At 44.9% G+C, this 25,456-nt stretch overlaps 1 protein-coding gene across 2 annotated transcripts in view; it reads right to left on the bottom strand.

Moving 5' to 3' along the window:
• The window catches only part of SAMD11 (sterile alpha motif domain containing 11), a 321,250-nt gene that overhangs the window by 233,704 nt on the left and 62,090 nt on the right, over positions 1-25,456 (bottom strand). For both annotated transcript variants that reach the window (XM_082229928.1, XM_082229931.1), the window contains exon 3: positions 7,725-7,771. The gene's annotated coding sequence lies outside the window, so the exon portion shown is untranslated. The remainder of the gene's footprint in view (positions 1-7,724; positions 7,772-25,456) is intronic.

Here is a 25,456-nt window from a genome sequence, read left to right on the forward strand (position 1 = left end):
GGGTAGGGCTGGCAATGGATACAACCCTAGGTTTTTAAATGTTCTAAACTGTTTTTAAGAGTTTTAAATGTGGCTTTATTTTATTTTTTACTGTATTGTTCCGCTATGAAGAAAGTTTACAGCATTTAGGACTTTTGAGTCTATAGAGAAAAGTCATGGAGAAAGTGGATAAAGAAAATATTTTCTCCCTCTCTCATAACACTAGAACTCGTATGCATCCAATGAAACTGAATGTTGGAAGATTCAGGGCAGATAAAAGGAAGTACTTCTTCAAATAGTGCACAGTTAAACTATGGAACTCACTGCCACAGGAAGCAATGATGGCCACCTATGTGGATGGCTTTTAAAAAGGACTGGACAAATTCATAGGGGATAATGCTATTGATAGCTACTAGCCATGATGGTTATGCTCTGCCTCCACACTCAGGCAGTAATGCTTTTGAATACCACTTGCTGGAAACCACAGGAGGGGAGAGGCCTCTTGTGCTCAGATCCTGCTTGATGGTTTCCCAGAGGCATCTGTTGGTCCTCTGTGAGAACAGGATGCTGGACAAGATGGGCTGGGGTCCTTTGAGAGGAAAGATGGGACAGAAATCTGAAATAATACTAATAGTAATCAGAAAGGGGAGTGGAAAGATGCAGAGGATTTCTCTGGAGAACTGAAAAGCAAGCTTCCCCTGGGATGCTGCACATCCATGCAGGCTGAGTTCTGCCACCCACCCCTCCACTCGTAAAAGCCTCAATTAACTCTGCATTAATTATTCAATCAGAACAATGCGTCTCCGGGTCCCACGCAGCCCGGATTCAGTTACCAATGCTCCTTGGGAGAAAACTTGGCTAAGCTCACAGCTCAGGACATAAATATTGTACTTCCATGAGCTTTGGAGTTGCTGGTTTGGAATTCCTTATTTCCTCAAATCTGTCCCTCCTCCTTCTGTAATCATTGTCTTTAGCAGTTTTAATTAATGTATCTCCAGCCTTTGTTCAGAACAAAACCCAGCAGTGCAGGGACGAGGCAGTGGGGTCTATCTGGGCTGTATCCAGTGCTACTTCTACCCAGCGTAGACCCATTGAAATGAATTAACCTGACCATTTTAGGTCCATTAGTTTCAGTGGGTTTACTCTGAATAGGACTTGCATCTGCACTATACACTTAAAGCAGTATCAGACCACTAAAATAGTCAAGCTTCACCCAAATAATCATGGGAACTGTAGTTCCACTGCACAAATGAGAACCATTTGCTGGACCTCCTATGGAAGAAACATGCAGTACTCCAGAACTACAGTGCATCTATTTCATAGAATCAAAGAGGTGGAAGAGACCACTAGAGCCATCGAGTCCAACCCCCTTCCAAGCAGGAAACACCATCAGAGCACTCCTGACATATGGTTGTCAAGCCTCTGCTTAAAGACCTCCAAAGAAGGAGACTCCACCACACTCCTTGGCAGCAAATTCCACTGTCAAACAGCTCTTACTGTCAGGAAGTTCTTCCTAATGTTTAGGTGGAATCTTCTTTCTTGTAGTTTGGATCCATTGCTCCGTGTCCGTTTCTCTGGAGCAGCAGAAAACAACCTTTCTCCCTCCTCTATATGACATCCTTTTATATATTTGAACATGGCTATCATATCATATTTCCCAACTTTGACCTATTAGCAAAGCCTTCAAGGTCCCCTCCAGTTTGTTTTGGGATGTTGGGGATGTATTCTGCAACATGTCATTGGTGCGTGCAATAATGGTGCCTTAGTGATGGATTATTACTGGACAATCCACAGATCGTTCAACTTTCTTAGTCATTCTACAATGCTTTCCGAATGTTATCACGTTATTGTCATCTGGAAGGGCACTCTTGCACTATCATAGAACAAAAGTGGGACAGCCCTCTCTCCCTCGGGATGTTTGCGGTATGAAAAGTTACCAAAATTTCAGCAGGAAGTTACAGGACGTGCACTGATTAGAAACAAAACAGTATGGATGCCCCAAAACGTTTGCAGGCACGAAACAATACTGAAAGCAGGATTGCATGTAAACCATTCTGTGGTCTCTTGATGAAGGGTGGTATATAAATTTAATAAATAATAATACCATCTTTAGCATAAATCATAATGAGTGCACCATAAAATGGATGTCTGGAAAGGCCCCACAATGCAAGGAAGTCACTGAGCCACAGGAAGCAACAGAAACCAGAAAGTCACTCTCTACCAGGATTGGTGAAAAACCTTGCTTTGCGTGGGAGTGGAATAAAGACACATGAAACAGTATTTTTTGTTAGTGAGCGAAAAAGGCCACAATTTTATTGGTTACAGAATGTGAGTGGTATTGGCTTAGGCACTGGAAACCACATGACTATATCTGACTCCTGCCTGTCTGCAGGAGTCTTGGAAGGGTTAACCACCAGTAGGGACTCCCCCAGGGTCACTGCTAGGGGTCATGCCATGGCCCTAGCCCCCCATCTGGGGCTTCGGATGGAGACCATGCCCCCCAGATTCCTTTAACGGAATACCCTTGAATTAGGAGGGGTACGTGATGGCCACTACCTCCCCTCCCCTTCCACCTAATACTCCAATGCCTAACTGACAAACCTTACAAAGTTGTGATGATTTGCTACGAGGTAGGCGAAAAACCAAATGGCCGGTGCCAATTTGCCAAGTGGAAAAATTCCTACTAGGCACCCTGGACAACCAAGACGACCAACCAAGGTCCATAGCAAGGTCAAGAAATAAAAAAGCCTAACCTAAGGGAGGGAGGGAGGGAGAACTGGCCGAGCAGGGAGAAAAACAGGGGTGAGTCCTCAGCTGTCGGCAGTTTAAATAACCCGTGCCACGCCCCGGACCGTCCAAATTGGACGGCCTAAGGGTGACGTGGCTGAGGACCATTCAATGGCGCAGGGCTGAACCTGCCCTGCGTGTGTGGGGAGGGCTTGCTCCCAGCAACGACATCTCCCCGGGAACGGGAAATGGCTTTTAAAAAATAAAATGAAATAAAATCTCCAAATATTAACTTCAAGACCACTGGGTATTTTCACACATACATGTTTTCCTCTTGACAATTGCAGCAACGAACTGTAACTTGCATGTGTGAATGGAACCTTCACAGATATTACACTGACCCACCCAAATATCTTTCACCATTACCAGAGGTGTTGCAGAATTCTGACAAAGAGAGAAACAGGAGTGGAAATCGCCAATATTCGCTCATTCGTCCCACATCCAAAACGGAAACAAATCTGGTGAATGCGATCAGCATTTGCTACTGTTGTTGCTTTCATTCCTCAAAGGATATGTAATTGATTACGTTTTCATCCCTTTGGCATTACGTTTTTTTTGTATGGATATGAATGGGGTGAAGCAACTTAACAACACAATTTATGTAATAATGTAAAATTCTACCACGGCGGACACAGAGACAAATAATGTGGGGGTTTTTTGGTGGAAGACAAACTGCAGTAGAACAGAAACGGTGCTGAATGTCATGACTAGAGGGTAAGATGGAAAATGATGCTTCATTATATCCCTAACCATCACGGCGGGGTGGGGGATGGGCAGCTGCAGCCAGACAAGATGCATAAACAGGTAAAGGAGAAAACAGCTGTATGGTCCTGTTCACAGAAAACATAGTCCCGTATGTCTCTCATTCCTACATACACACATCGTTGTATCTGCCTTTAACTGCACAACTGCCACTGGCACACAACTGGACCTGCTTCCCTCACAAAGGTGATCACACCCCCTCCATCAACCTGCATATAGCTTCCCATGAGGAAATCCATGGTAGCCATCTCTTGGCAAACTGACTTGCAAAAAATCCAAACAAACCAAGGTTGAGTAGTGGCTGCAGCGGCAGCAGCCGGGGCTGGCGGAATAAACAAACCAGCATATTTATACCACAGGAGCCATTTCCATGTTGCTCTTTCTTTCCCCTTCCAAAATGCTTCAGGGCAACAAGCGAGGGAGAGAAGAGTTGTAAATATTTCATTCCTTTCCCTTCTCTCGCCCCCCCCCCCTTTTGGCAGCAAAACACCCAAAGTCTGCACTTCATCGAGTTGGGGAAGAGGGAGGAGAAGGGAGGAGGAGGGTGTAAAAATGCAGCCTGCCTGCATCAGCCATCAGGGAGCATCACACTCAAGCAGACGGATGGCGGGTTTTGCGATCTTCAGGTGCAAGGTTATCTGCTAGGGTCTGCTCTCTGGGGGCCAGTGAGGTGCTCAGACCTTGCACAGGGGCGTGAGGGAGAGAGGCCTCCAGAGCCAGCCTCGGATGTCTGGGGGCATCTGTGATATGGGCAGAGGGCATTCAGGGCATGCCCAAAGGTGAGGAGGAAAGACAACCCAGGCCAGCCTCTCACTCCGCCTCGCTGGCTCTTGGGCTTGCTGTGCAAACAAAGCAGGGGAAGCAAACAGAATTTGTTTTTGTTTCTCACATTGGGAAGGAGGAGCAGGCCAGAGTCAAACACCCTCCAATATAATTCATTTATTATTTCCAGTGTGTCTTAGTGTCAGACTAGGATGTGCGAAACAAGGCTTCAAATCACCACTAGGCCATGAAGGCCAATGGGTGTAACCTTGGGCGAGGTACTGTCTCTCTGCCAAACTTCCCTCACAGGCTTGATGTGAGGACAAAATGGAAAGAGGGGGAAATCATGTGCATCTCCTTGAGCTCCTTGGAGGAAAGAAGAGATGTAAATGCAATAAATTATAGCCTGTTTTCTATCAGAAGATCTCAAAGCAGTATGCAAGTGTCCATCTGTCTATCTATGTTACAATAAAAACCATGTAAAATTATTTACATAACAGAATGCACAAACAATATCCATATCCATAATCAATACGCATGTAAATAAAATCAGAGAGCGGTAGCACACATTATAAACAGTCCTGCTTGCCACTCATTTCACACCACTGCATACATTTGCTACCTCAAGCAATTTTTTTCTATTTACTAACCACTCAAAAACAAACCCACTCACACTCAACAATATTACAACTCACATGCAAAGAATCACCACCAAGGAGACTCAAGTAAGATGCTCTTCCCATTTCGGAAGCACTAATGGGCTCATGCCCCACACCCACCAGACTATGTAATAATCCTCTCCCACCTCTCATCTGAGGAACAGAGGCCGTTATATACCATATCTGTTTCTGCCAGCATCTAAAAGCTGTTCTTTAAAACTGTTTCTCCAAACTTCTGACCACTGGCATGTCCTTAAACAAAAGAAGTTTAGGTTGGATGTCAAAGTTGGAGGTGAAAGAGTAAGAACAACCCACCTTCAGAAGAGCCTATCAGCCTGGAGCTCCTGAGTGAGTCCCCATCCTGAGTATACAATTTGATTTGGAAAGGTGAGATCTGAGACTCATCCAAAGAAGCAACGGGCAGCCTCCTCTGAGGACAGGTATCATATTTTTTGCTCTATAAGACTCACTTTTTCCCTCCTAAAAAGTAAGGGGGAATGTGTGTGCGTCTTATGGAGCGAATGCAGGCTGCGCAGCTATTCCAGAAGCCAGAACAGCAAGAGGGATCGCTGCTTTCGCTGCACAGCGATCCCTCTTGCTGTTCTGGCTTCTGATATTCAGAATATATTTTTTTTCTTGTTTTCCTCCTCCAAAAACTAGGTGCGTCTTGAGGTCTGGTGCGTCGTATAGAGCGAAAAATATGGTAACTCTGTAGCATCCCAACAATAGATGTGATTGCCCGATCCAAATCCAAAAGTGATGCAGCACATGGTTTTGAAATTCATGGTGTTGTGGTTTTTTTTACCAGAACCACACTCAAATAAATTCAGCTGATTGGGAGAATCAGGGCAAGGTGCTATGCGACAGCACCTAACAGCAGGAACTTAATCCCCCATAAAGGGGCTGCTCAGACAGACAAGTGAAAAAGACATCACTGCTGCAGTTAGTTATGGGAATGAACCAGGGTGTGCATGTGATGCCCTTTTTCTTTCTTTCTTTTTTTAGGTCGTTCCCAAGACTTGCAAACGAAAACAACAGAGGAAAATATCTCAGCTAGGGGCTCCTTTGAAGTTTCCACCACATGCTGAAGGGACAGCCCACTTTTCAGTTTAAATTTTTAAAGTTAAAACTTAAAAAACAGCTAGCGGCTGCAGGGGAGACTTCAAAGGAAGGCCAGGCTCTGTGCATACGGCGCTCTTGGATCCCAGCCACAGAGGACAAATGCAGATTTAATTCAGGAGCCTTCCCAAGTATCCTCCCGCAAGCTGGCTGCAGGGTAAGAAATTATGGTGGCCCGGGAAAAGGACAAAAAAAGTCCGGCAGGCCTTCCGATAAAATGAAGCATATTATAGGAAGAGAGAGAGTTGAGGAGGAGGACTCCTGCATGAAAAGGAACAGGTACAAATGCTGGTTTCGGCTCCCACCCTCCGGCCTCCCTGCTCAGAGCAATTTCCATCCTGAAATTAGTAAGTGCTTTGTTATGCCGTTTAGCTCGCCTACATCTTCACCTCTCACTTGGTTAACTCGGAGGAGCGTCATTAACTTTGGCTAGAGAAGCCAAACGGTGACTGCGGCTGATGGAAGTTGCAATCGAAAACACCTGGAGGCCACCAAGCTGGCAAAGGCTGGGATGGAGAATCAGCCACCAAAGTTGCTTCAGTCAGAAATAAAATGAGACTTCCATTTCTTTTAAAATGTTCTCATCCAATGACAATCATAACACAATCAAGTACCTAGGCTCCGTACACACAATAGATTCCGGAATCAATGAAGGCTGCTTCCCCCCCCCCTGCATAGGCTACACACCACCTAGATCTATTGCATATATTTTGCCCCTGAAAAGCGCTTTTTGAGACACTGGTTTCATTCCTAAAATTAAAGCTCATTGCAGACTGATCCCACATTACTCTGAAGTGTATCCATTTGGAAACAGATATAGGTAGTTGTGGTATTATTATTATTATTATTATTATTATTATTATTATTATTATTTGGCAGGGGGTGTAACTACACCTGCCCAATGACATTGTGGGTGGGTCAAAGCCATATCGCTATCACCACTTCCTTCTTCTTGGCTAACCTACCAAGTAACCAGACCCACCCCTGTGGGCAAGAGGATCTAGAACTCATCTAAACTGGAAGCAGCATGTTATATTTAATTATTTCATAAAAATTATGCACGGCTTGATTGAAACACACACACACACACACACACCTCAAAGTGGTTTACTAAAAACAACAACAAGGAAATCAAAGGGAAAATGACACCCATACTTTAAAACATGCAAAAGTTAAATCAGATTTAAATTACTTCAGCTTCTGAAGTATCTCGGCAGGCATGTTTAAACAAGAATGTTTTTCACAGGCGCCAAAAATAATAGTGTGTGTGTGTCTGCTTGATATCAATAAGCAGGGAGTTCCAAAGGGTAGATACTGCCACACTAAATGACTGCATTCTCACAAATGCTCAATGGGTATTATGTGGCACTTGTAGTAGCTGAGGATGAATGATTCTGGATTGAGGAAAAGTACATGTTTGTGCTACAAATGGGTTGGTGTGTATGCACCCTTACAAAGGAGTCAGCCCAACTGGACTCATTGCGACTTGCTTCTGAGTAAGTGGGTTCAGGATGGCAGCTGGCAGACTGATGCGGTTGTTCTTTGTTGCTTAAATATGAGCAGCAAATTTTCAGAACCGATAAATAAATGTGTTTATGTCGAAGAGCTGCAAAAAATGCACAAAAAATAGAGGATCAAAGATCTCGTTTTAATTACCTTTCTTCCTGTAACGACACCGATCACTCACTGATGGAATGTCATCACTGCAAAAAGAAAAAGAACAATTCCAAAAATATCAAGCCCAGGATATACAGAGTATGCAAACAAAATGGGTATAGATAAACATTAGCATTAATATTATTTATTCAACATTGTTCACATTGAACAGAACAAGGCAAGCCTTGCTATAGCTTTTCAGAAGTGGCTCCATATTTCTGGAGCAGTCACCTGAAGAAAGAACACCTTGTGCTGCTAGTTTTATTCCATTTTATTTTCATGGGTGTTGTTGTTGTTGGGTTTTTTTGTATATGTTATTATTTTAGTCTGTAAACTTGTAAATTGCCCAGAGAACTTTTGGGAAGGTCCATAGCTCAATGGTAGAGAACCTGCTTTGCCTACAAAATGTCCCTGGTTCAATCTCTGGCATCTCCAGATAAGACTGGGGAAGATTCATGGCTTTAAACCCTGCAGAGCAGCTGCCAGTCAGTGTAGACAATACTGAAATAGATGGACCAATTGTGTGACTCAATATAAAACTATTTCCTATGTTCCTGTGTCTTAAAGGGAGGGCTGTAGCTCAGAATGTAGCCTTGCATCCAGAATGTCCCAGGTTTAATCCTGGACATATCCAGGCAGGGCTAGGAAAGTTCCTCTGCCTGAAACACTGCAGACCTGCTGCCAGTCAGTGTAGACGTTGAGCTAGATGGCCTGATGGTCTGACTCAGTATCAAGGACGGCCAGCCCGTGAGGCAGGCTAAGTCAGCTGCCCTTGTACCTCATGTATTGGAAGCCCAAGAGGTAGAGTGTGGCATCATGAGAACAGGCCTTTTTAGTGATGGCACTCTGCTTATGAAATGCTCTTCCTAGGGAGACTCGCCTGGTGCCATCTTTATCTAGTTCTAGGCACCACACAAAAAAATCCTTTAACAACCCACAAGTCTTAATAAAAGAAAGAGCAGTCAATCACACAGAGAGACATCAGGTAACCTCCTTTCTGGATGATGCTTCTAGCTCTGAAGAGTCTTTGGTCTAGAGATGGGGATGCTCTCACTGGACCACAACTCCCATCATCTCTGACCATTGGGCCTGTAGGCTAGGACTGGTGGGAGTTAGGAGTCTAACAGGGGGGGGGGCTTCAGACTTCCCAGCCCTGGTGAGCATAGAAGCCTGTTGTTAGCTTGCGCAGTGGTGGTAAAAGACCCATTTCCTTCTCTGCTGACTAGATGAGACAGTCAAAACTCCACGGGCCTGCAGTGATGGTCATTGATTTAATTAGAAGCTGTGATCTCCAGCACATCCGAAAAATCGGCTACGAATGATCAAAGGATATTAGCTTTTGGGAGTCCCTAGCAAGCAGCATTATCACCTTCAGAGCCATCAAAGGAAATCTAACATCATCAAAGTTGGTTGGGGTGAAATCACCAATAAACCCACAAAAATATTTTATACAATTGCTCTTATTTTTATTTTATTTTAAAGGGTTTTTATTCCATGCAGGGCTTACTGTCAGTCACACCCCTGAAATTTGTGATCAGCACATCCTCTGATGTTTGAAAAAGGAACCTGTTTTATACCAGGATTGGTATTTCATAGAACTGCAAAGCTGGAAGGGATCACAAGGGTCATCTATTCCAACCCTCTGCAATGCAATAATCTTTTGTCCAACATGGAGCTCGTGCATTACCAATTGAGCTATCCAACCTGCCAACTGACCCAGTACCATCTGCTCTTCCTGGCAATGGCTCCCCAGGAGATCAGGCAGAGATAAGGTCTTACCCATAGGAACATAGAAAGCTGTCTTACAGAGTCATACCATTGGTCCATCTAACTCAGTGTTGTTTGCACTGACTGGCAGTGGCCCTCTAGGGTTTCAGACAGGAAGTCTCTCACAGTCCTACTTGGAGATGCACTACCACTGAGATACTGCCCACAGAAACATAGAAGTCAGACCACTGGTTTTTCTAGCTCTCTAAGATTCCAGAGAGGGGACTTTCCTAACCCTGCCTGGAGATGCCAGGGATTGAACCTTGGACTGTTTGCATACCAAATGCAATGTGTTCAGTCAGGCACAATCCCAGGGATGTGGCAGAAGCTTTTGTGGACCTGCGATACTGAGGTTCAAATTGGGCCAGTCACAATCTTTTAGCCCACCGTTTCTCAAACTTGGGTCTCCAGCTGTTCTTGGACTACAACTGCCATAACCACTAGGTAGCAGGATCAGCGGTCAGGGATGGTGGGAATTCATAATCCTCAAACAGAATTGTAGTCCAAGTTTGGGAAATCCTGTTTTAGCCTAATCTACCTCACAGGGTTATTGCGGAGATATAACAGGTGGGCGGGACCATGTAAGCTTCTTTCAGAAGCATCTTGTGGAGGAAGGGCAAGATAAAAACAAAAGTTGCTACCTGTGCTCCCCCCCCCCCCGCCCCCCGCAAGGGGGTATTCAAGGGTACTCTGTATCATCACCTCTTTGTTGTTGTTGTTAAAAAGTGTAACAACTACATGGTGAGTACCGGCACCTGTTTTCCTAGAAAAGAAAGCACTGGTTATTACTATTATTATGAAGGATAAGAAATCCATAAAGACTTTTGTCACCATAATTCTGGCTTTCTTTCAGGACAAAGAACAAGAAGAAACAAGAGTAAGGTATCTGAAGAAGTGTGCATGCACACAAAAGCTCATACCAAGAACTAACTTAGTTGGTCTTTAAGGTGCTACTGGAAGGAATTTTTTTATTAAGAGTAAGGTAGTCAATAAAGGCTTCTGCTACAGTAAGTCTGGTCACCTTTCAGGTGCCACAAGTCTCTTTGCTCCTTATGCACTCTGCTGCTCCTGTGTGTAGACACCCAGGCTTACCAAGCCAGTCACTCCACTCCAAGCTTAATTTCGTTTTTACAAAACAAAGACTGCCCCTACCCCTTAGCACCACCATCAAATAGCTGAGTTTGGGAGCGGGAGCGCAACGAGGAAGGAGAGGGGCGGCAGCGCGGCGCATGGATATGGAAAGATGGATGAATGCTGCGTTCCCCTTCCTAAGAGGCCTCGATGGCGAAGGGGGCGACGACGCTGCGCCTTTACGCGCCGGGGTCAGGTCTCCTCTTGGCAGCCTGGCTCCGCTCCGGCCTGGCTGCCCCTCGCAGCCGGCAGTCGCGGGCCTCCCACGTGGAGCCGCCGCCGCCGCCTCTCCTCCGTCTCCTCCTCCTCCGACAGCTGCAGACGGCGCAGCGCAGCGAGACTCCCCCGCTGGCAGATCGATGCCGCTCGCCTTTCATCTGACCGGCGGCGCTCTGGGGAGGGGACGGGGAGGAATCCAGGCTTCCCGGAATCAGCAGCAGCAGCAGCCGCCGCCGCCGCCGAGAGCGAGGGAGGCGAAGCGAGGAGGCAGGAGCCGGCGTTGTTTACTGGCCCGGCGCACTCACAGCCGGGAAGGGAGGGGAGGGAAACGCGGGGAGGAGAGCTGCTCAGGCTCCTTCCCTTCGTACGAAAAGGACCAGAGGAGGAGAAAGAGAGGCGCTGCTCAAAAAAAGGCATGTCCAAGCTGCTTCAAGCACAGGAACATACTGTAACAAGGTGTGGGTCTATCCAACTGGCCGAGGCTCTCCAGGGTTTCAGATAGGGAAACCAATAGCCTGGAGCTAGATTATAACATGGGAGAAAATAGGATGCTGACTTAAACGAAATCAGACCAGTGGTACCTCTTACACTGGCTGGCAGAACATGGGAGCTTCTGAATGTGAAGCAGGTGCTCTGCCCCTGAGCTTATGACCTTTCCCCAATGATGGGGGCAATGATTTGGAGCAGCACAATTTCTAATTCTTGCCAGGGGGAAGGACCATGGCTCCCCATATGCTTCAGAATACACACATACAAAATTCCCAGGTTCAGACCAGCACCTCCAGTTTAAGATGGTAAATGGTAAAAATGAACATTTGTCCATTACAGAACCTAGGAGAGACTAGGCAATACTGAGCTTGATGAACAAATAATCAAACCTACTATGATCTAATTTCTTGTAGTCTGAACTGTAAATTGTAGAAGTTGCTGAAAGCTGTTAGGAGACCGTTAGTTCCCTCTCAGAACCACAATTCTCACAGTGTTCTAACTATAAACCCCTGTTCCCCAGAAACTCTGGGAATTGTAGCTTTGTGAGGAGAACAGAGACCTCCAAACAACTATCAGCACCTTTCATGAACTACAGTTCCCAGGATTCTCTGGGGGAAGCCATGACTGTTTAAAGTGGTATGATACTGTTTAAATGTATACAGGCGGTGAACATTTCTGTTCTGTTCCTAGCCCCTGTGCGTGTTTGTAGAGTGTGTATAAGTGCTCCCTGGCCCTGTTCTGCTTCTGGGTCCTAAAGGACCCACATTCAGCAATCGCACAGCACTTGAACATGTCTAAAATGGTTGTCACTGTAGTACAGAGGGGTTCCTATGTTCCTATGCTGTTCATGTGACCTAACCTGACCAAGAAAGACATGTTATTAAATTCTTCATAGCAGGCTTAGCAGCTCTTCTTACAGCAGCAGTTTGTTTTCCCTTCACAGGTTTAGTGAATCAGAAGAACCACATGGCAGGCACATCCATAAATACATCTCTCTTCTTCACCCCTTCACCACCTTTTTTTTAAAAAAATTCACACATGTACACACTAACCACCACACCCTGTCTTCCATCAAGCTTGTGTAGCATTTAAAAAGTTCAAAGATATGATAACGGAACAGAAAATGGTTCATCTCTTATCTCTTGGGTGTCAAGAGTCTGAAGGCTCCTTGCTGTGGGATACCACAGCCTTTTTTAGTGTGCATGTGTGGGTGGAACGAGTAGAAAGGAAAACGATTACAATAAATGTGAAGCAGAAGACCAGAGGCAAACCCCTGGCTGAGACTTCCTTCTTGCTGAGCTGAAAACCAGAAATGCAAAACAGAGGAAGTTAAAAGTGGCTTTTTATCTCCCTAGCCCAAAAGCAGGGGGTGGGGTTACGACAGTAGAAGGGGTAGAACCTGGGGGTGATGATTAGATGGTTTTTATTTTTAGATTTGGCCTTAATCTTGCTTCATAAACAATGCTAGCGCTTATGCACTCAATGTAGCCCTCTGATTCTTTTTCTTTCCCATGTGCTTTGGAGATGGGTTTGGTGGAGCTGCCTGCATCACACAGATTCACATGTGTAGCATGAGAGAGAAGGGGGTAGGGAGAATAGGAAATGGCATTTACTATGTGTAGAACCATGTTACATAACCATACTTTCATGGCTGCATCCCTCACCAGTGCCACACTTAAACGGTACACAGCTCAGCTAAAAGAAGGATTGATTTTCCTGGACATTTTGTCCTGTACTGAAAGGCCTCCCCCTGCCTCTTTCAGTGATAAAGGAACAATAAAGGGTTCACCTGTTCAGCAAACATTACAACGATCAGGCTTCATTCACCTTTAGCGACACCATCACATTCATTATCTGATCACTGATTGTCTAGGACAGTGGTTCTCAAACTTTGTCTCCGGGCCCCACTTTCATAATGAAAATTTGCTCATGTCACACCAAATTTTTTATTGGTGTGGTTTTATTATTTTATTGGTGTGGTTTTATTATTATTTACATGGGGGGGGGAGAAACGACTCCTAGCAGCGCTTGATTTATAACATAGAGCACAACTACCTTATAATATGATCAAGGGACATCAGGAAAGTATAAAACAGCAGAGCTACATTAAGATATTAACCATTCCCAAATTATAATGATAAACGAGCCTCTTACATATGTACCTTAAGTATGCATACAAACTCCATGAAAGGTGCCAATTTGCTTTTGCTGGGTCATCACATTTATATTAGGTCTAATCTGGGACAAACAAACTCTCATCTCCTCATCAAGGCAAAGAAACCTTTCTCTTTTCTGATCTTTCATATTTATCAGAGCTGAAAATCCCTATTCACAACATGTGGAAAACTGTAGAACAGCCAATGCTCTTGACGTAAGGCAGGCATCCCCAAACTCGACCCTCCAGATGTTTTGGGACTACAATTCCCATCATCCCTGCCCACAGGTCCGGTTAGCTAGGGATGATGGGAGTTGTAGTCCCAAAACATCTGGAGGGCCAAGTTTGGGAATGCCTGACATAAGGCATGGATACTGTTTCTGGTTGAGTGTGGGTGGGTGTGCATGTAATCTGGATACTATGCTATGCTATGCTATGCTGAACTATTTAAATGCTTCTTTACTTCTCCCTGAATCTTCCTGCTACACTTGCCATCCTCTCTTGCCACACCAGTGTGGATTGCCACACCCTTTGAAAACCACTGGCCTAGGGCTGTCCTTGTGGCCAGTCCAGGAGCATCGCCTTCATTCTAAACTGGCTCTGAACACCAAATCCAATGTGGTACATAGCTGTGCAACACTGCCACATTTACTATGTGATCTGTGACCTGAAGCCTCACCCAAGGATGGAGAAAGAAACTCTAGCAAAGAAAATAATAATGGTGTAGCATCAGCAGCAGGAAAAGAAACGAGCTGCAGCACACAGCTCACAAACACACACCACACAAAGAGAAGTGAGCATTCACACATTTAACGGTTTGTTGCAAATGCTCTACTCTGAACCCCAGAATCAAAACAGGTGCACTAGCAACCCTAGCTAAAAGTGTCTCTTTCTTTATGAAGGAAGTTGAAGAGAGAACAGGGGCCTGCATAAACTTGGCAGGCTACCTGCTCTCCCTTTCATACCAGATTCTCTCTCTCTTTCTCTCACCTGAAAAGGAAGACTTTCTGTTAAACCCCAGGAGTGAAGCAACTTGGCAAGAGGAGGATCGGGGGCTAGGGGGCACGTGCGTTGTGCTAATACCAGGGATCTTGTGGCCTACGGCTGATGCCTATTAAGCCAAGCTCTTTGGGGAATCTGTATGCATTTATCCTTTAAAGCCACCATATGTTCTGTGCCTTAATATTGCCAGGTGAGGACATTAAGATGGAACAAATGTAACCCAGTTGGTTTTGTGCACCAGTGTTGTAGAGTGTTCTCTCTTCTGAAATACAAGAGGCCCCCATTGACACTGGCCTTCCACCAGCTCTTAAAGACACACCAGTTTGCCCAAGCCATTCCCCTGATCTCCTGACTTGAGCCTCCAACTTTAAATGGTTCTGTTAAGTTGTGGGTCAACATATCAGACGACACAGCGATTCTTCAAACAGCTCTTCTTTATTCAGAGGCCACAACAGAACTGAACTGAAGGGCTCAGTCAGCCTGCTTATATAGAGCTCCAGAACAACGTAACTGTAGCAACTTTCTAAAACTATCCAATCACTGAACGTCACTTTCGATCCTTCATTTGCATACAAACTATCCAATCACTGAACGTCACTTTCAATCCTTCATTTGCATAACTATCTACAGCATCCCCCTGCTGGCCCAGGGTGAGAACTTCAGTACATAACAGGTTCTAATTGGTGTTCTGTTTTAGTTGTTACACTGATTCAAGGAGCTTGTTTTTTGTTTTGTTTTTAACATGTAGATCCTACTTGTGTATGTTTATTGTTTTGATGAAATTGGTTTATTGTGTGTGATTTTTAATTATGTGAGGGGGTGGTGTAGTGAGTTTTATACTTGCAAACTATTTAGAAGACACCTTGGCCACAAAGTGGTGAGTGTGTTTGAGTGTGCATATCTTATTTTGATATGCAAGTAGTTAAGATGCCTGTGAATTGGCCAAGCCAGGTATAACTATAAATATTGGGATGGGGGGCAGGGGCTTCTTTTATCGCTTTGTCAGCAGAGCTGACCCTTGCCCACAGTTCCAGCCTCAGCCTCTCTTTGCCCTTCAGATAAACATCAGTGATTCTAAGACAAGCACAATTTACCTGCAGGACGGTTATACCTTTATTAGGCCCAAATCTATGTCTGTGTTATACTAGCTCATCCCAAGGCTCATAGGGCTATGCTGGAACATTCCCTGCACAGTCCACATAGAAATCTACCATGCCAGGGAGAATAACTGTATATAGCTGCTCTTTCTTCCTCACTACTAGCTTTCTATGTGCAGTGAGCCTTGCAAATAAGTCCAGAAATGTTACTTGCTTTGATAAGCTCAGTTAGCAGTCCTTCATACATGATATGTGATTTATGGCATGATGGTAGCCTAAAAAGTGGGAGGGGCCAGCCAGAGAAGAACATGGTTTCATGTGGGCGATTAACAGCCAATCCTAACAAATGCATTTCCTTGCTGGTTAGCATGAGTAGGGGCCAAGTCCACAGAGATGTATCCCTGATAGACAGACACTTACACCATAGAAAAACAATTGGTAGAGAGAGCTGTGTGTGATGTCATTTCCCCTCCTCCTCTGGAGAGGAAGGAACATATAGTACTTCCTGTCCCTCTTTCTCTCCTTTATCAGCCATAAAGATAAATATACTCTGTGCTTGCTCCAGTCCCAGGCACAAGCCTGAGACCGTTTTTATTGTAAATCTAAGTATTTTACCTGCAAAGCTTTTACTGCTGCTGTAGCTGAAAACCAATGCAAGACTAATAAGTAATTAAGTTATATATTATTATTTTTTAAGCTTGATCTTTATTGATCTAATTAAGTTATATTTTAAGCTTGCTTTTCAGTATGTTGTCTGATTTCTTTGTTAAATAGAGGAAGAAAGGGGGAAGCCATCTTACTTCATAATTGGGCTTCATTAAGAGGCTTCACAGCCTATTCCTACATGCTTCAATTTTACTGCTAAGGATGGGACTTTAAAACTTCAACCAACACATGTGGCGGCCCAGAAAGATAAACTGCAATTAATATATCCTCTCCTACCTATTAAAACCCATCCCACAGTACAAACATTCCAGAGTCGCCCGGAGGAACTAATTTACAAACTGGAGCTTATCTTAAAGGAGAGGGGGGGGGACATGGCAGGAGGTTCCCATTAGAAGAAAGCGGGCTCAACTCTCTGATAAAGGCAACTGGGGCATCCTGGAGGGGGCACACACATACAAGTGGTAGGAAATCCAAGGTGAAAAGCAGAGAGGAGGAGGTCTGCGGAGAGCTGGAGAGACTTGAAGCATGGACATGAAATATGGTAATGCAACAGCTGTTTAGCACATTATCCTGTTGGTGTGTGGGCATCAGGCCAAGGACTGCGAAGCTTGAATTGCAGCCATGATCCCTGTGGTCTACCTCTACAGTTGGGGGCAGTCATGCTTCTGAATGCCAGTTGCTAGAAGTCATAGGAGGCGAAAGAGGGCTCTTGGGCTCAGGTCCTGCTTGTGGGCTTCCCATAGGCATCTGGTTGGCCACTGTGAGAGCAGGATGATGGACTAGGCAAGCTATTGGTCTGATGCAGCAGACTGTTCTTACGCAAACAAAATCTTAAGGGCTGCTTGGAGAAAGTGTTGCGTGTTCCCCTTCCCTGTGTTTGCAGCAATTGTGGTTTTGTGCTTTTGTTTCCAATGCAGCAAGGGGTGCCCTGGTCTCGCTGCATCATGAAACCTAGCTGCCACCTACTCAGACTATGTTTCCTGGAACCACTTGAAACCCAACAGATGTTTCCCTTTGTGATGCATGCAAAGCAGAGGTGGGAGGGCTGCTGCTTGGGGTGAGGCAGCCCACGCGTGTGGCTAAGGGGTAGCCCCTATTCTCGGGCTTCCCCTTTTGGAACTTCCCTTGCACCAGAGGGCAGAAGGGAAGGAAGCTGATTTAGGGGAAGAGCTGCAACTCAAGGGCTAGAACAGCTGCTCTGCATGCAGAAGATCCCTGGTCCAATCCCTGGCTTCTCCATGGCTTAAATAATGGAGAGCTGCTGCCAGTAAGTGTGTGCCTTACTGAGCAAGTTGGACCAATGATGTGATTCCATGCAAGGCAGCTTCTTATATTCCTATGCCTTAAGGGAAAGGCAGAAACTCAGTAGGAAAACATCTGTCTAGCATGTGGAAGCTCCCAGGTTGAATCCCCAGCATCTCCAGGTAGGGCATGGAGATACTCCTACCTGAAACCTTGGAGAGCTACTGCCAATTAACCCCTCCAAGCGAGTTCCAAAATGTCCCCTTAAAAAGTTTCTTTCCCAAGTTTCTCTCATTCCCCAGAATAGGAAAGGACCACACAATTGGTCAATTAAAAATGGTTTACTTACAAACACTTCAAAGGTCAGATTAATATGCTTCAGAAAGCTGCACAGGCAGTAAAACTTGGCTTAGTTACAAAGTGGTGAATGTTCCTAAATATTGGAATAGGAACTCAAGAGTGGCTTGTGAGATCTATGGGGTTTTGCTGGAGCAACCAACTCAAACCTCTTCATAAGATGAGCTTTTTGGATAGACTGGGGAAGAACAAAGGCTTGATTACCTAGTACCTCCCAAGGTAAGAGGAAGTGGACATAGCTAAGCTTGGCAGGACATCTTACTCTATGGTATTAACCCCTTATTGTATTAATTAGACTTAAGCATGTTGCTTATATGAGGCTGGTTATCCCAAAATCTTAAGGGAGAGGGCTATAGTTCAGTGGTAGAACATCTGCTTTGTATGTAGAAGGTCCCAGGTTCAATATCTGGGTTTAACCAGGTTTGGGTTTAACCAGAATGTTGTTGAACCAACATTCCAAACTTGTTCCAACTCCACATGGAGCAATCCATCCTGAACTCTGACCTTGCCATAAATCTAGTAATTGGCCAAAGCCCTGTTTCAACTGGGATCATTCTTTAAAGAAGAACACTATAGAGGAGAAAAACTGAGCACACAGATTTGCTGGTCCATACACTCAGCAAAGCAGAACATTTTCAACCCTGCTGGATTAAACAAGGGTCCATCTAGCACCTCCTCTCTACCAGTAGCCAAGCAGTGGAAGAGGACTCTACCTCAGTGGTAGGGCATGTGCTTTGCACATAGAAGGTCCCTGGTACCTCCAGGTAAGGCTGGGAAAGAACCCTGCCTGAAACTCTGGAGAACTGTTGGTAGTCAGTATAGACAATGCTGAGTTTGATAGACCAAGGATCTACCAGATGCCCTGACAATATGGCATGTGTTCAGAATTTGTCTGTTTTCATAGGAAATTACAGACGCTTGTGTATTTGCAACACGTATCTTACTCCAAGCATCAGGATTCATGAGACTCTGCATGCTGTAGAAACCATTCATTTCCTTAGCAATGAACAGCCTTTCATGTGCTGGCTTCTGAGGTGACTTGTGTTAGTAAACTGACCATAAGTTTCCTACTTAAAAAAGAATTAAGGATGTTTAATGGTACTCTATATTTAAACTCACAGTAGAGCTGGTTCTGCCCTCAGAAGAACTCTTCCAACATTCTGTAGAATTAATTATCTGGATGAACAGGTTAGGGGTGAAGGGAAGCAATGTGCTGTACATGTGTGTGCATGGGCACATATGCGCACAAACGTCAGCATGGGTCCACACACACAAAAATTTAATGCAATCACCACCATGCATCCTGTCCAGTCATTTTCTGCTGACAGCTGATTTTGATTTCCATCCAAGTAACAACTCACAGAAAACACACCTCAGGCCACAGGAAAGGGCAATCTAGTACAGTGATGCCCCGCAAGACGAATGTCTTGCAAGACGGAAAACTCGCTAGACGAAAGAGTTTTCCGTTTTGGAGGTGCTTCGCAAAACGAATCTCCTATGGGCTTGCTTCGCAAGACGAAAATGTCTTGCGATTTCCTGCGGGGTTTTTTCCCTTCCCCCCCCCTTTTTCTAAGCCGCTAAGCCGCTTATCAGCTGATCCGATAAGCTGATAAGCCGCTAAAAGCCACTAAAAGCCGCTAATAGCGCTAATCCTCTAATCCGTCAATGGGCTTGCTTCGCAAGACGAAAAAACCGCTAGACGAAGAGAATCACAGAATGGATTCTTTTCGTCTTGCGAGGCACCACTGTAATGGCAATTGACCTTGATCAAGTCTAGCTCAGGAACTTCCCCAGATTCCCTAATCAGGTCAAACCTAGGTGCTCAGGTGCACAAAGACTTAGGCACTTGTGTGCAGTTTTGGGCTGTTCATAGAAAACTGTTTAAGAAGAACGTTTCCCACCACAAAAACAGAGTGAAATTTGCACAATGGCCAAACAATTTATCTAAATATACAAAACACATTTCCTAGATTCAGGGAATTGGAATTCGGCAGCCCTACTCTGGAGAAAACTAAGAATTCTAGTGTTGTTGTTGTTTTTAAAAAGGCCCCTCCAACTTAAAAGAGCCTCCTTCATGAGCAGAGCCCACTGAGTCAGGCCAATGGCCCTTCTAGGCCAGACATCCTGCTCTCACAAAAACAGTCTCCTGCAGTTTCCAGCAACTGATATTTGGAAGCATTAGCGCCTCCTATTCCCAGAATGGTTTAATAATCCATCCCTCCTCCCAGGGAACTCTGGGAATTGTAGTTCTGTGAAGGGAACAGAGACCTCCTAACAACTCTCAGCACCTTTCATAAACTACAGTTCCCAGGATTCTTTGGGGGAAGCCATGACTGTTTTAAAATGGCATTATAGTGTTTTAAACATCTGGTGCAGATGTGGCTTCTGCGTGTTACTGCTGGCCACAATCATGCCAGGTTTATCAAGAAGCTCCACTCGACCCACCTGAGTCCTGGCTGCCTGAGGTAGGTGGGGTGGGATCTGAGGCCGGGGTGGAAGAGCTGGCCTGTTTGTTTGTCTGTTTGTCTCTTTATTTCCCACACTTCCATTTTATTGCTCACAGCCACGCTTGGGCACATTTTAATTAGCTTATTACTTTTTATCTGAGAAGACACGAGCCGGGGAATAGAAAACGGCTCCCAAAAAACGTCAACAGCTTCCCTACATCTCTAGTGATTAAACTGCGCACTGCTCCAGCGCGGCAAAATTTTATCGCAGCGTTATTTCCTTTAGAGTCATAGTTGCCATAGTTGACTTGATTAATTCTCCATGCGCTGGCCAGCCTTCCTTCCCTCTCTCCCTCCCTCCCTCCTGTTCCTGAATATTCAGAGGAGATGCTCATTAAGTAAGCCACTATCGCTTACTATAGGAGTGGCGGGAACCCCTTTCAGCCCAATAGTCACATCCCATCATGGGCAGACTTCTGGGGACCACATGCCAGTGGTGGGCAAGGCCAAAGGCAAAAAGTAGGCAGAGCAATGGATGCAACTCTTTTTTTTGTATAGTAGGCTACATTTTAATCCCACAACACTCTGAGGTCTATACCCTCTCTCTCTCTCTCTCTCTCTCTCACACACACACACACACCATCTTCCATCTAGGCAGGCAAAAGTTATAATCACAGCTGAAGGACACATTCCAGTCCGGCAGTAACATTCAAGGAAGGGCATGAAGCAGAGTTAATGAGGACCTGAATAAAGTATTGAGGGCCACAAAGATAGGCTTGAAGGACCACATTCTGTCATCCCCTGATTTGAGATCCCAGTTTCATTTCACTAGGCGGAGGAATCAGGATGCCTGTCCACACAGGTCAACTCTTAGCTGACTTTCCAGGGTTTTGTGGGCCTTTTATGAACCTCCTCACCATCACCTTCGGACTGGGAAGTGAACATAGAAAACTGTTTTCTACCATGTTGATCTGTTAGTCCATCATTTAGCCCAGCATAGTTTACTCCCGGGATAGTTGTTGTGGTACTGTCTGAAGGATTTGAACCACAACTCCCCAATGGAGTCCTTCTTTTTAATATTTTTATGTTTCAGCTACAATCAAAGGTAGTTGAGAGAAGCAACACAGCTCTGTTTGAACTTTGTAGGTGATACATGAGCTCAATTTTTCAAGGCCCTCCACGTCAGACTTTGATCCAGGGGTGAGCCCATCTGAAACTCCTTTTACTTGGGATCACTGCCATGTGCACAGGCCGCTCAAAGGGAAGAGAGAGATGGATTTAATTAGGCCATTGTCTTCTGCAAAAAAAACCCCTTCCAGTCCTACCACCCCCATTCTTAAGGATTAACCCATATCTGCTCAAGTGTGCATGTTTGTTTGCTCTCAAAGAGCAAGAGGAAAAAACGTGAACAGCTGCTGCGTTCAAATTTTAACCTGCCTACTCAGTGTAGGTGAGGGAAACAGTGAGGCTTATAGGTCAATTTCTGCCCTTCTGTCAGGGATCTAGAGGCTAATCCAGGGGAGGTAATGATCATCTGTACCAAGGGATGATGTTGCTAGACTAACAAGGAGTGGAATAGGCCAGGGGGTGAAGTGGTTAGAATGCCAGACTAAGACCTGGGAAACCAGGGTTCAAATCCCTGCTCAGCCACAAATAGGAGTGAACAAATCTGTCCATTTCAGTTTCACATTTTTCCAGTCTTGAGTGCAGTTCTTCAAGTCCTTGTGAAAATTCAGCAGCATTTTAGTGCAAATCTCTTTTGCAAAGCAGTGTTCCCTAACATAATGCATTTTTGTAAGTTATTTCCACTACATATGTGCCTTTCTATGCATGCTTCACCCCAGTATATACAGTTTTGTACTCATTACATGGCTGGATAACTACACTGCAGAATTCGGACAATTGTGACCCTCAAAGGATGGCTGCCTTTTGGTTCTCATATTGTTTTGAAAAGTGTAAATTAGGTAAGTTCACCTTCAATTGTGAACTGAATCAAATTTCTGTCCTACCCTTAGTGGTCTTCAACCCACAAGAACAAGCGTAGGCACGGTGATTTAGTGCTTAGAGTCAGACTAGAACCTAGGAGGCCAGGGTTCAAATCCCCATTCAGCCATGAAGCTTAACTGGATGACCTTGGGCCAGTCACCATCTCTCAGCCTTACCTACCTCACAGGGTTATTGCATAAATAAAATGGAGGGAGAACCATGTATGCCGCCTTCAGCTCCTTGCAGGGAAGGTAGGATAGAAATGTACAGTGGTACCTCAGGTTACATACGCTTCAGGTTACAGACGCTTCAAGTTACACACTCCGCTAACCCAGAAAGAGTACCTTGGGTTAAGAACTTTGCTTCAGGATGAGAACAGAAATCGTGCGGCGGTGCGGCAGCAGTGGGAGGCCCCATTAGCTAAAGTGGTGTCTCAGGTTAAAAACAGTTTCAGGTTAACAACGGACCTCCAGAACGAATTAAGTACATAACCAGAGGTACCACTGTAATTTGTAATTAAATTAAAAACAACAACAACCACTATTCCCACTGGCGTCTCCCTCAGGTTAGCTCCTAGCAGTCGCTAAGCATGCACAGTCAACAATCACTGGGTGATTTCATGGGCTGTTTGCCCCCTTTGAGTCTGCTTGTTTTTCAAATATCTTGCACTACTAGATCAGGGATTCCCAAACTGTGGCCTTTGGGCCACCAGATGTCCACAAACCTAATTTAGGTAGTCCACAACATGTCTGTGAAGAATGGCTGCAGCAGTGGCTGTGAATAGCCGCTTCAGTGGCTGCTCTGCCATTCTTAGAACCCAGCAATCTGGTCCAGTCCAGATGGACCAGACATGGAGGGGAGGGGAGGAAGAGCAGGAAAGGAATGGAGAGGATTAGCAGTGTGAAAGAAGGAGTGATGAGGTGACTCGAAAGGAGTGGAAAGAGTCCTATGGAAATCAAATTGGAATGCGGTAAAGTACAGCATATGAGAAAAAGAAGCAATAAAAGTACAATTAAAAATCGCACAGCATCTAACACAGTGCATTTACAACCACCACAACAGGCAGAAAAAGCACGAAGCAGCCTGCCTAGAACCTCAGCAATTTTCAAGTGGTCTGTTGGGGAGGGGGGAGAAGTTAGGTAATGACTATTCTAGATAATTCTGGCTATACACTAGCATGCTAATGCCTCCCTGTTGTTTTTCAAAGGCCCAAGTTTGTCTCCAAATCCTGTCACTACTCAAGCACCTGAGTTTGCTATTAGAAGGAATGGTAACTCAAGGGCAGAGCAAAAACAGATTGCTGAGCCAAACTCTGGAAAACCCTGGCAAACAGAAAGTCCTGTTCACGCTGCCTTTACCATCTGAAAACTATTCCATCTATGTATGTGTATGTGTAAGTATATTACACACACACACACACACACACACACACACACACACACAGTGGTACCTCGGGTTACATACGCTTCAGGTTACAGACTCCGCTAACCCAAAAATAGTGCTTCAGGTTAAGAACTTTGCTTCAGGATGAGAACAGAAATTGTGCTCCAGCGGCGCAGCAGCAGCAGGAGGCCCCATTAGCTAAAGTGGTGCTTCAGGTTAAGAACAGTTTCAGGTTAAGAATGGACCTCTGGAATGAATTAAGTACTTAACCTGAGGTACCACTGTATAGAGAGAGAGGGAAAGAGAGTTAGATTTGCTTTAATTCCATGTTTATAGATGGTGATGATTAGGGGACTGAGCACCTTCTCGAAGCCCTTAGAGTGCAAGCAGTCTCTTTGGGGTGTGGAAATAAGATCAGCAAAGCTCTTCCTGTGCCCTGTTGTTCCAACAAGCATGCAACAGCTCCCAGAGCGTCACTCTTGGAAGAGGAAAAGGGGCAGCTGCTTTGGCTACAAGGCAGACACCGTCTTCACGGGGATTAAGAGCTTTTTGCTCTACACGGTGTGCCATAATCCAGGCTGGCAGAACGCAGTCCCGATTAGTTATGCAAGAGCAGTTGTTCAAGGAGAGACGGGGGGCCAGTCAAATAACAAATATCTAAGAAATTTGTGGCTTGTGAGGACCGTCCATTGCATTGGAGGATACAGGCATTCTGAGAGCCACTTTTAGCTTACAGGGGTGAGAGCATACCTGAGCACGTATAGAATTATGCATGACACGGAGAAAGGGGATAGAGAAAAGAGTTTCTCCCTGTCTCATAATACTAGAAGTTGGGGACATCCAGTGAAGCCAATGTGGGAGGGTTCAGGACAGACAGAAGAAAGTACTTTGCCACACAACTTGTGAAATTCACACTCGTAGTGACAGCCACCAGCTTGGGTGGCTTTAAAAGAGAATTAGACCAATTCACGGAGGACAAGGGTATTGATAGCTACTAGCAATGATGCTCTGCCTCCACAGTCACAGGCAGGGCTGGATTAAACATTAAGCAAAATATGCACATGCTTAAAGGGCAATGAGGGAAAGGGGGGCACGAGAGAAATTTTCCGTTGCTGGATTTTTAACATTAATGGTCACGAACTGCTCAGCTGAGCGTTCATTTTCTCAGTTGAAGTATATTAGAAATCCCAAGAGAGCAACTATGCAACAAGGCAGGCTGGATGCCTTATCTCTACTATGTACAGAAGCAGATGTGTTACATAAGATTAGTTTTGAGGATCTTATCAAATACTTTGCAATTAGAAAAAGTAGGATACAATTTTTTCAAATATAAATGAAGTGGAAGTATACAAAAATAAATATTATTTTCCATCTTACTGCAGATTTTGCTTCATTTCAAAAAATACAATTGAATTTTATGGCTTATTATTGTTTATCTTCTGCTACACCCCCCCCCCCCAAATCTTTTAAGTGTTTAGGGTCTCTAAAGGTCTTAATCCAGCCCTAGTCACAGACCGTAATACTTTTGAATACCAGTTGCTGGAAGCCAAAGGAAGGGAAGGTGTTCTTGTGTTCCTGGTTTTGGGCTTCCCAGATAGGGATCTGTTTGGCCACTGTGAGAACAGGATACTGAACTAGGTGGGCCATTGGCCTGACTCAGCAGGCTCTTCCCATATTATGATGAGTGGTACTGTCCCTGCATGACATGCAGAAAGAGCCAGGTTCAAACCCTGCCATCTCCTGTGAAAAGGATCAGGCAGAAAGTGACAGGGAAGACCTGTCTTTGCCTAA

Source organism: Podarcis vaucheri (genome assembly GCF_965113315.1).
Source record: "Podarcis vaucheri genome assembly, chromosome: 7".
NCBI classification, from domain to species: domain Eukaryota; kingdom Metazoa; phylum Chordata; class Lepidosauria; order Squamata; family Lacertidae; genus Podarcis; species Podarcis vaucheri.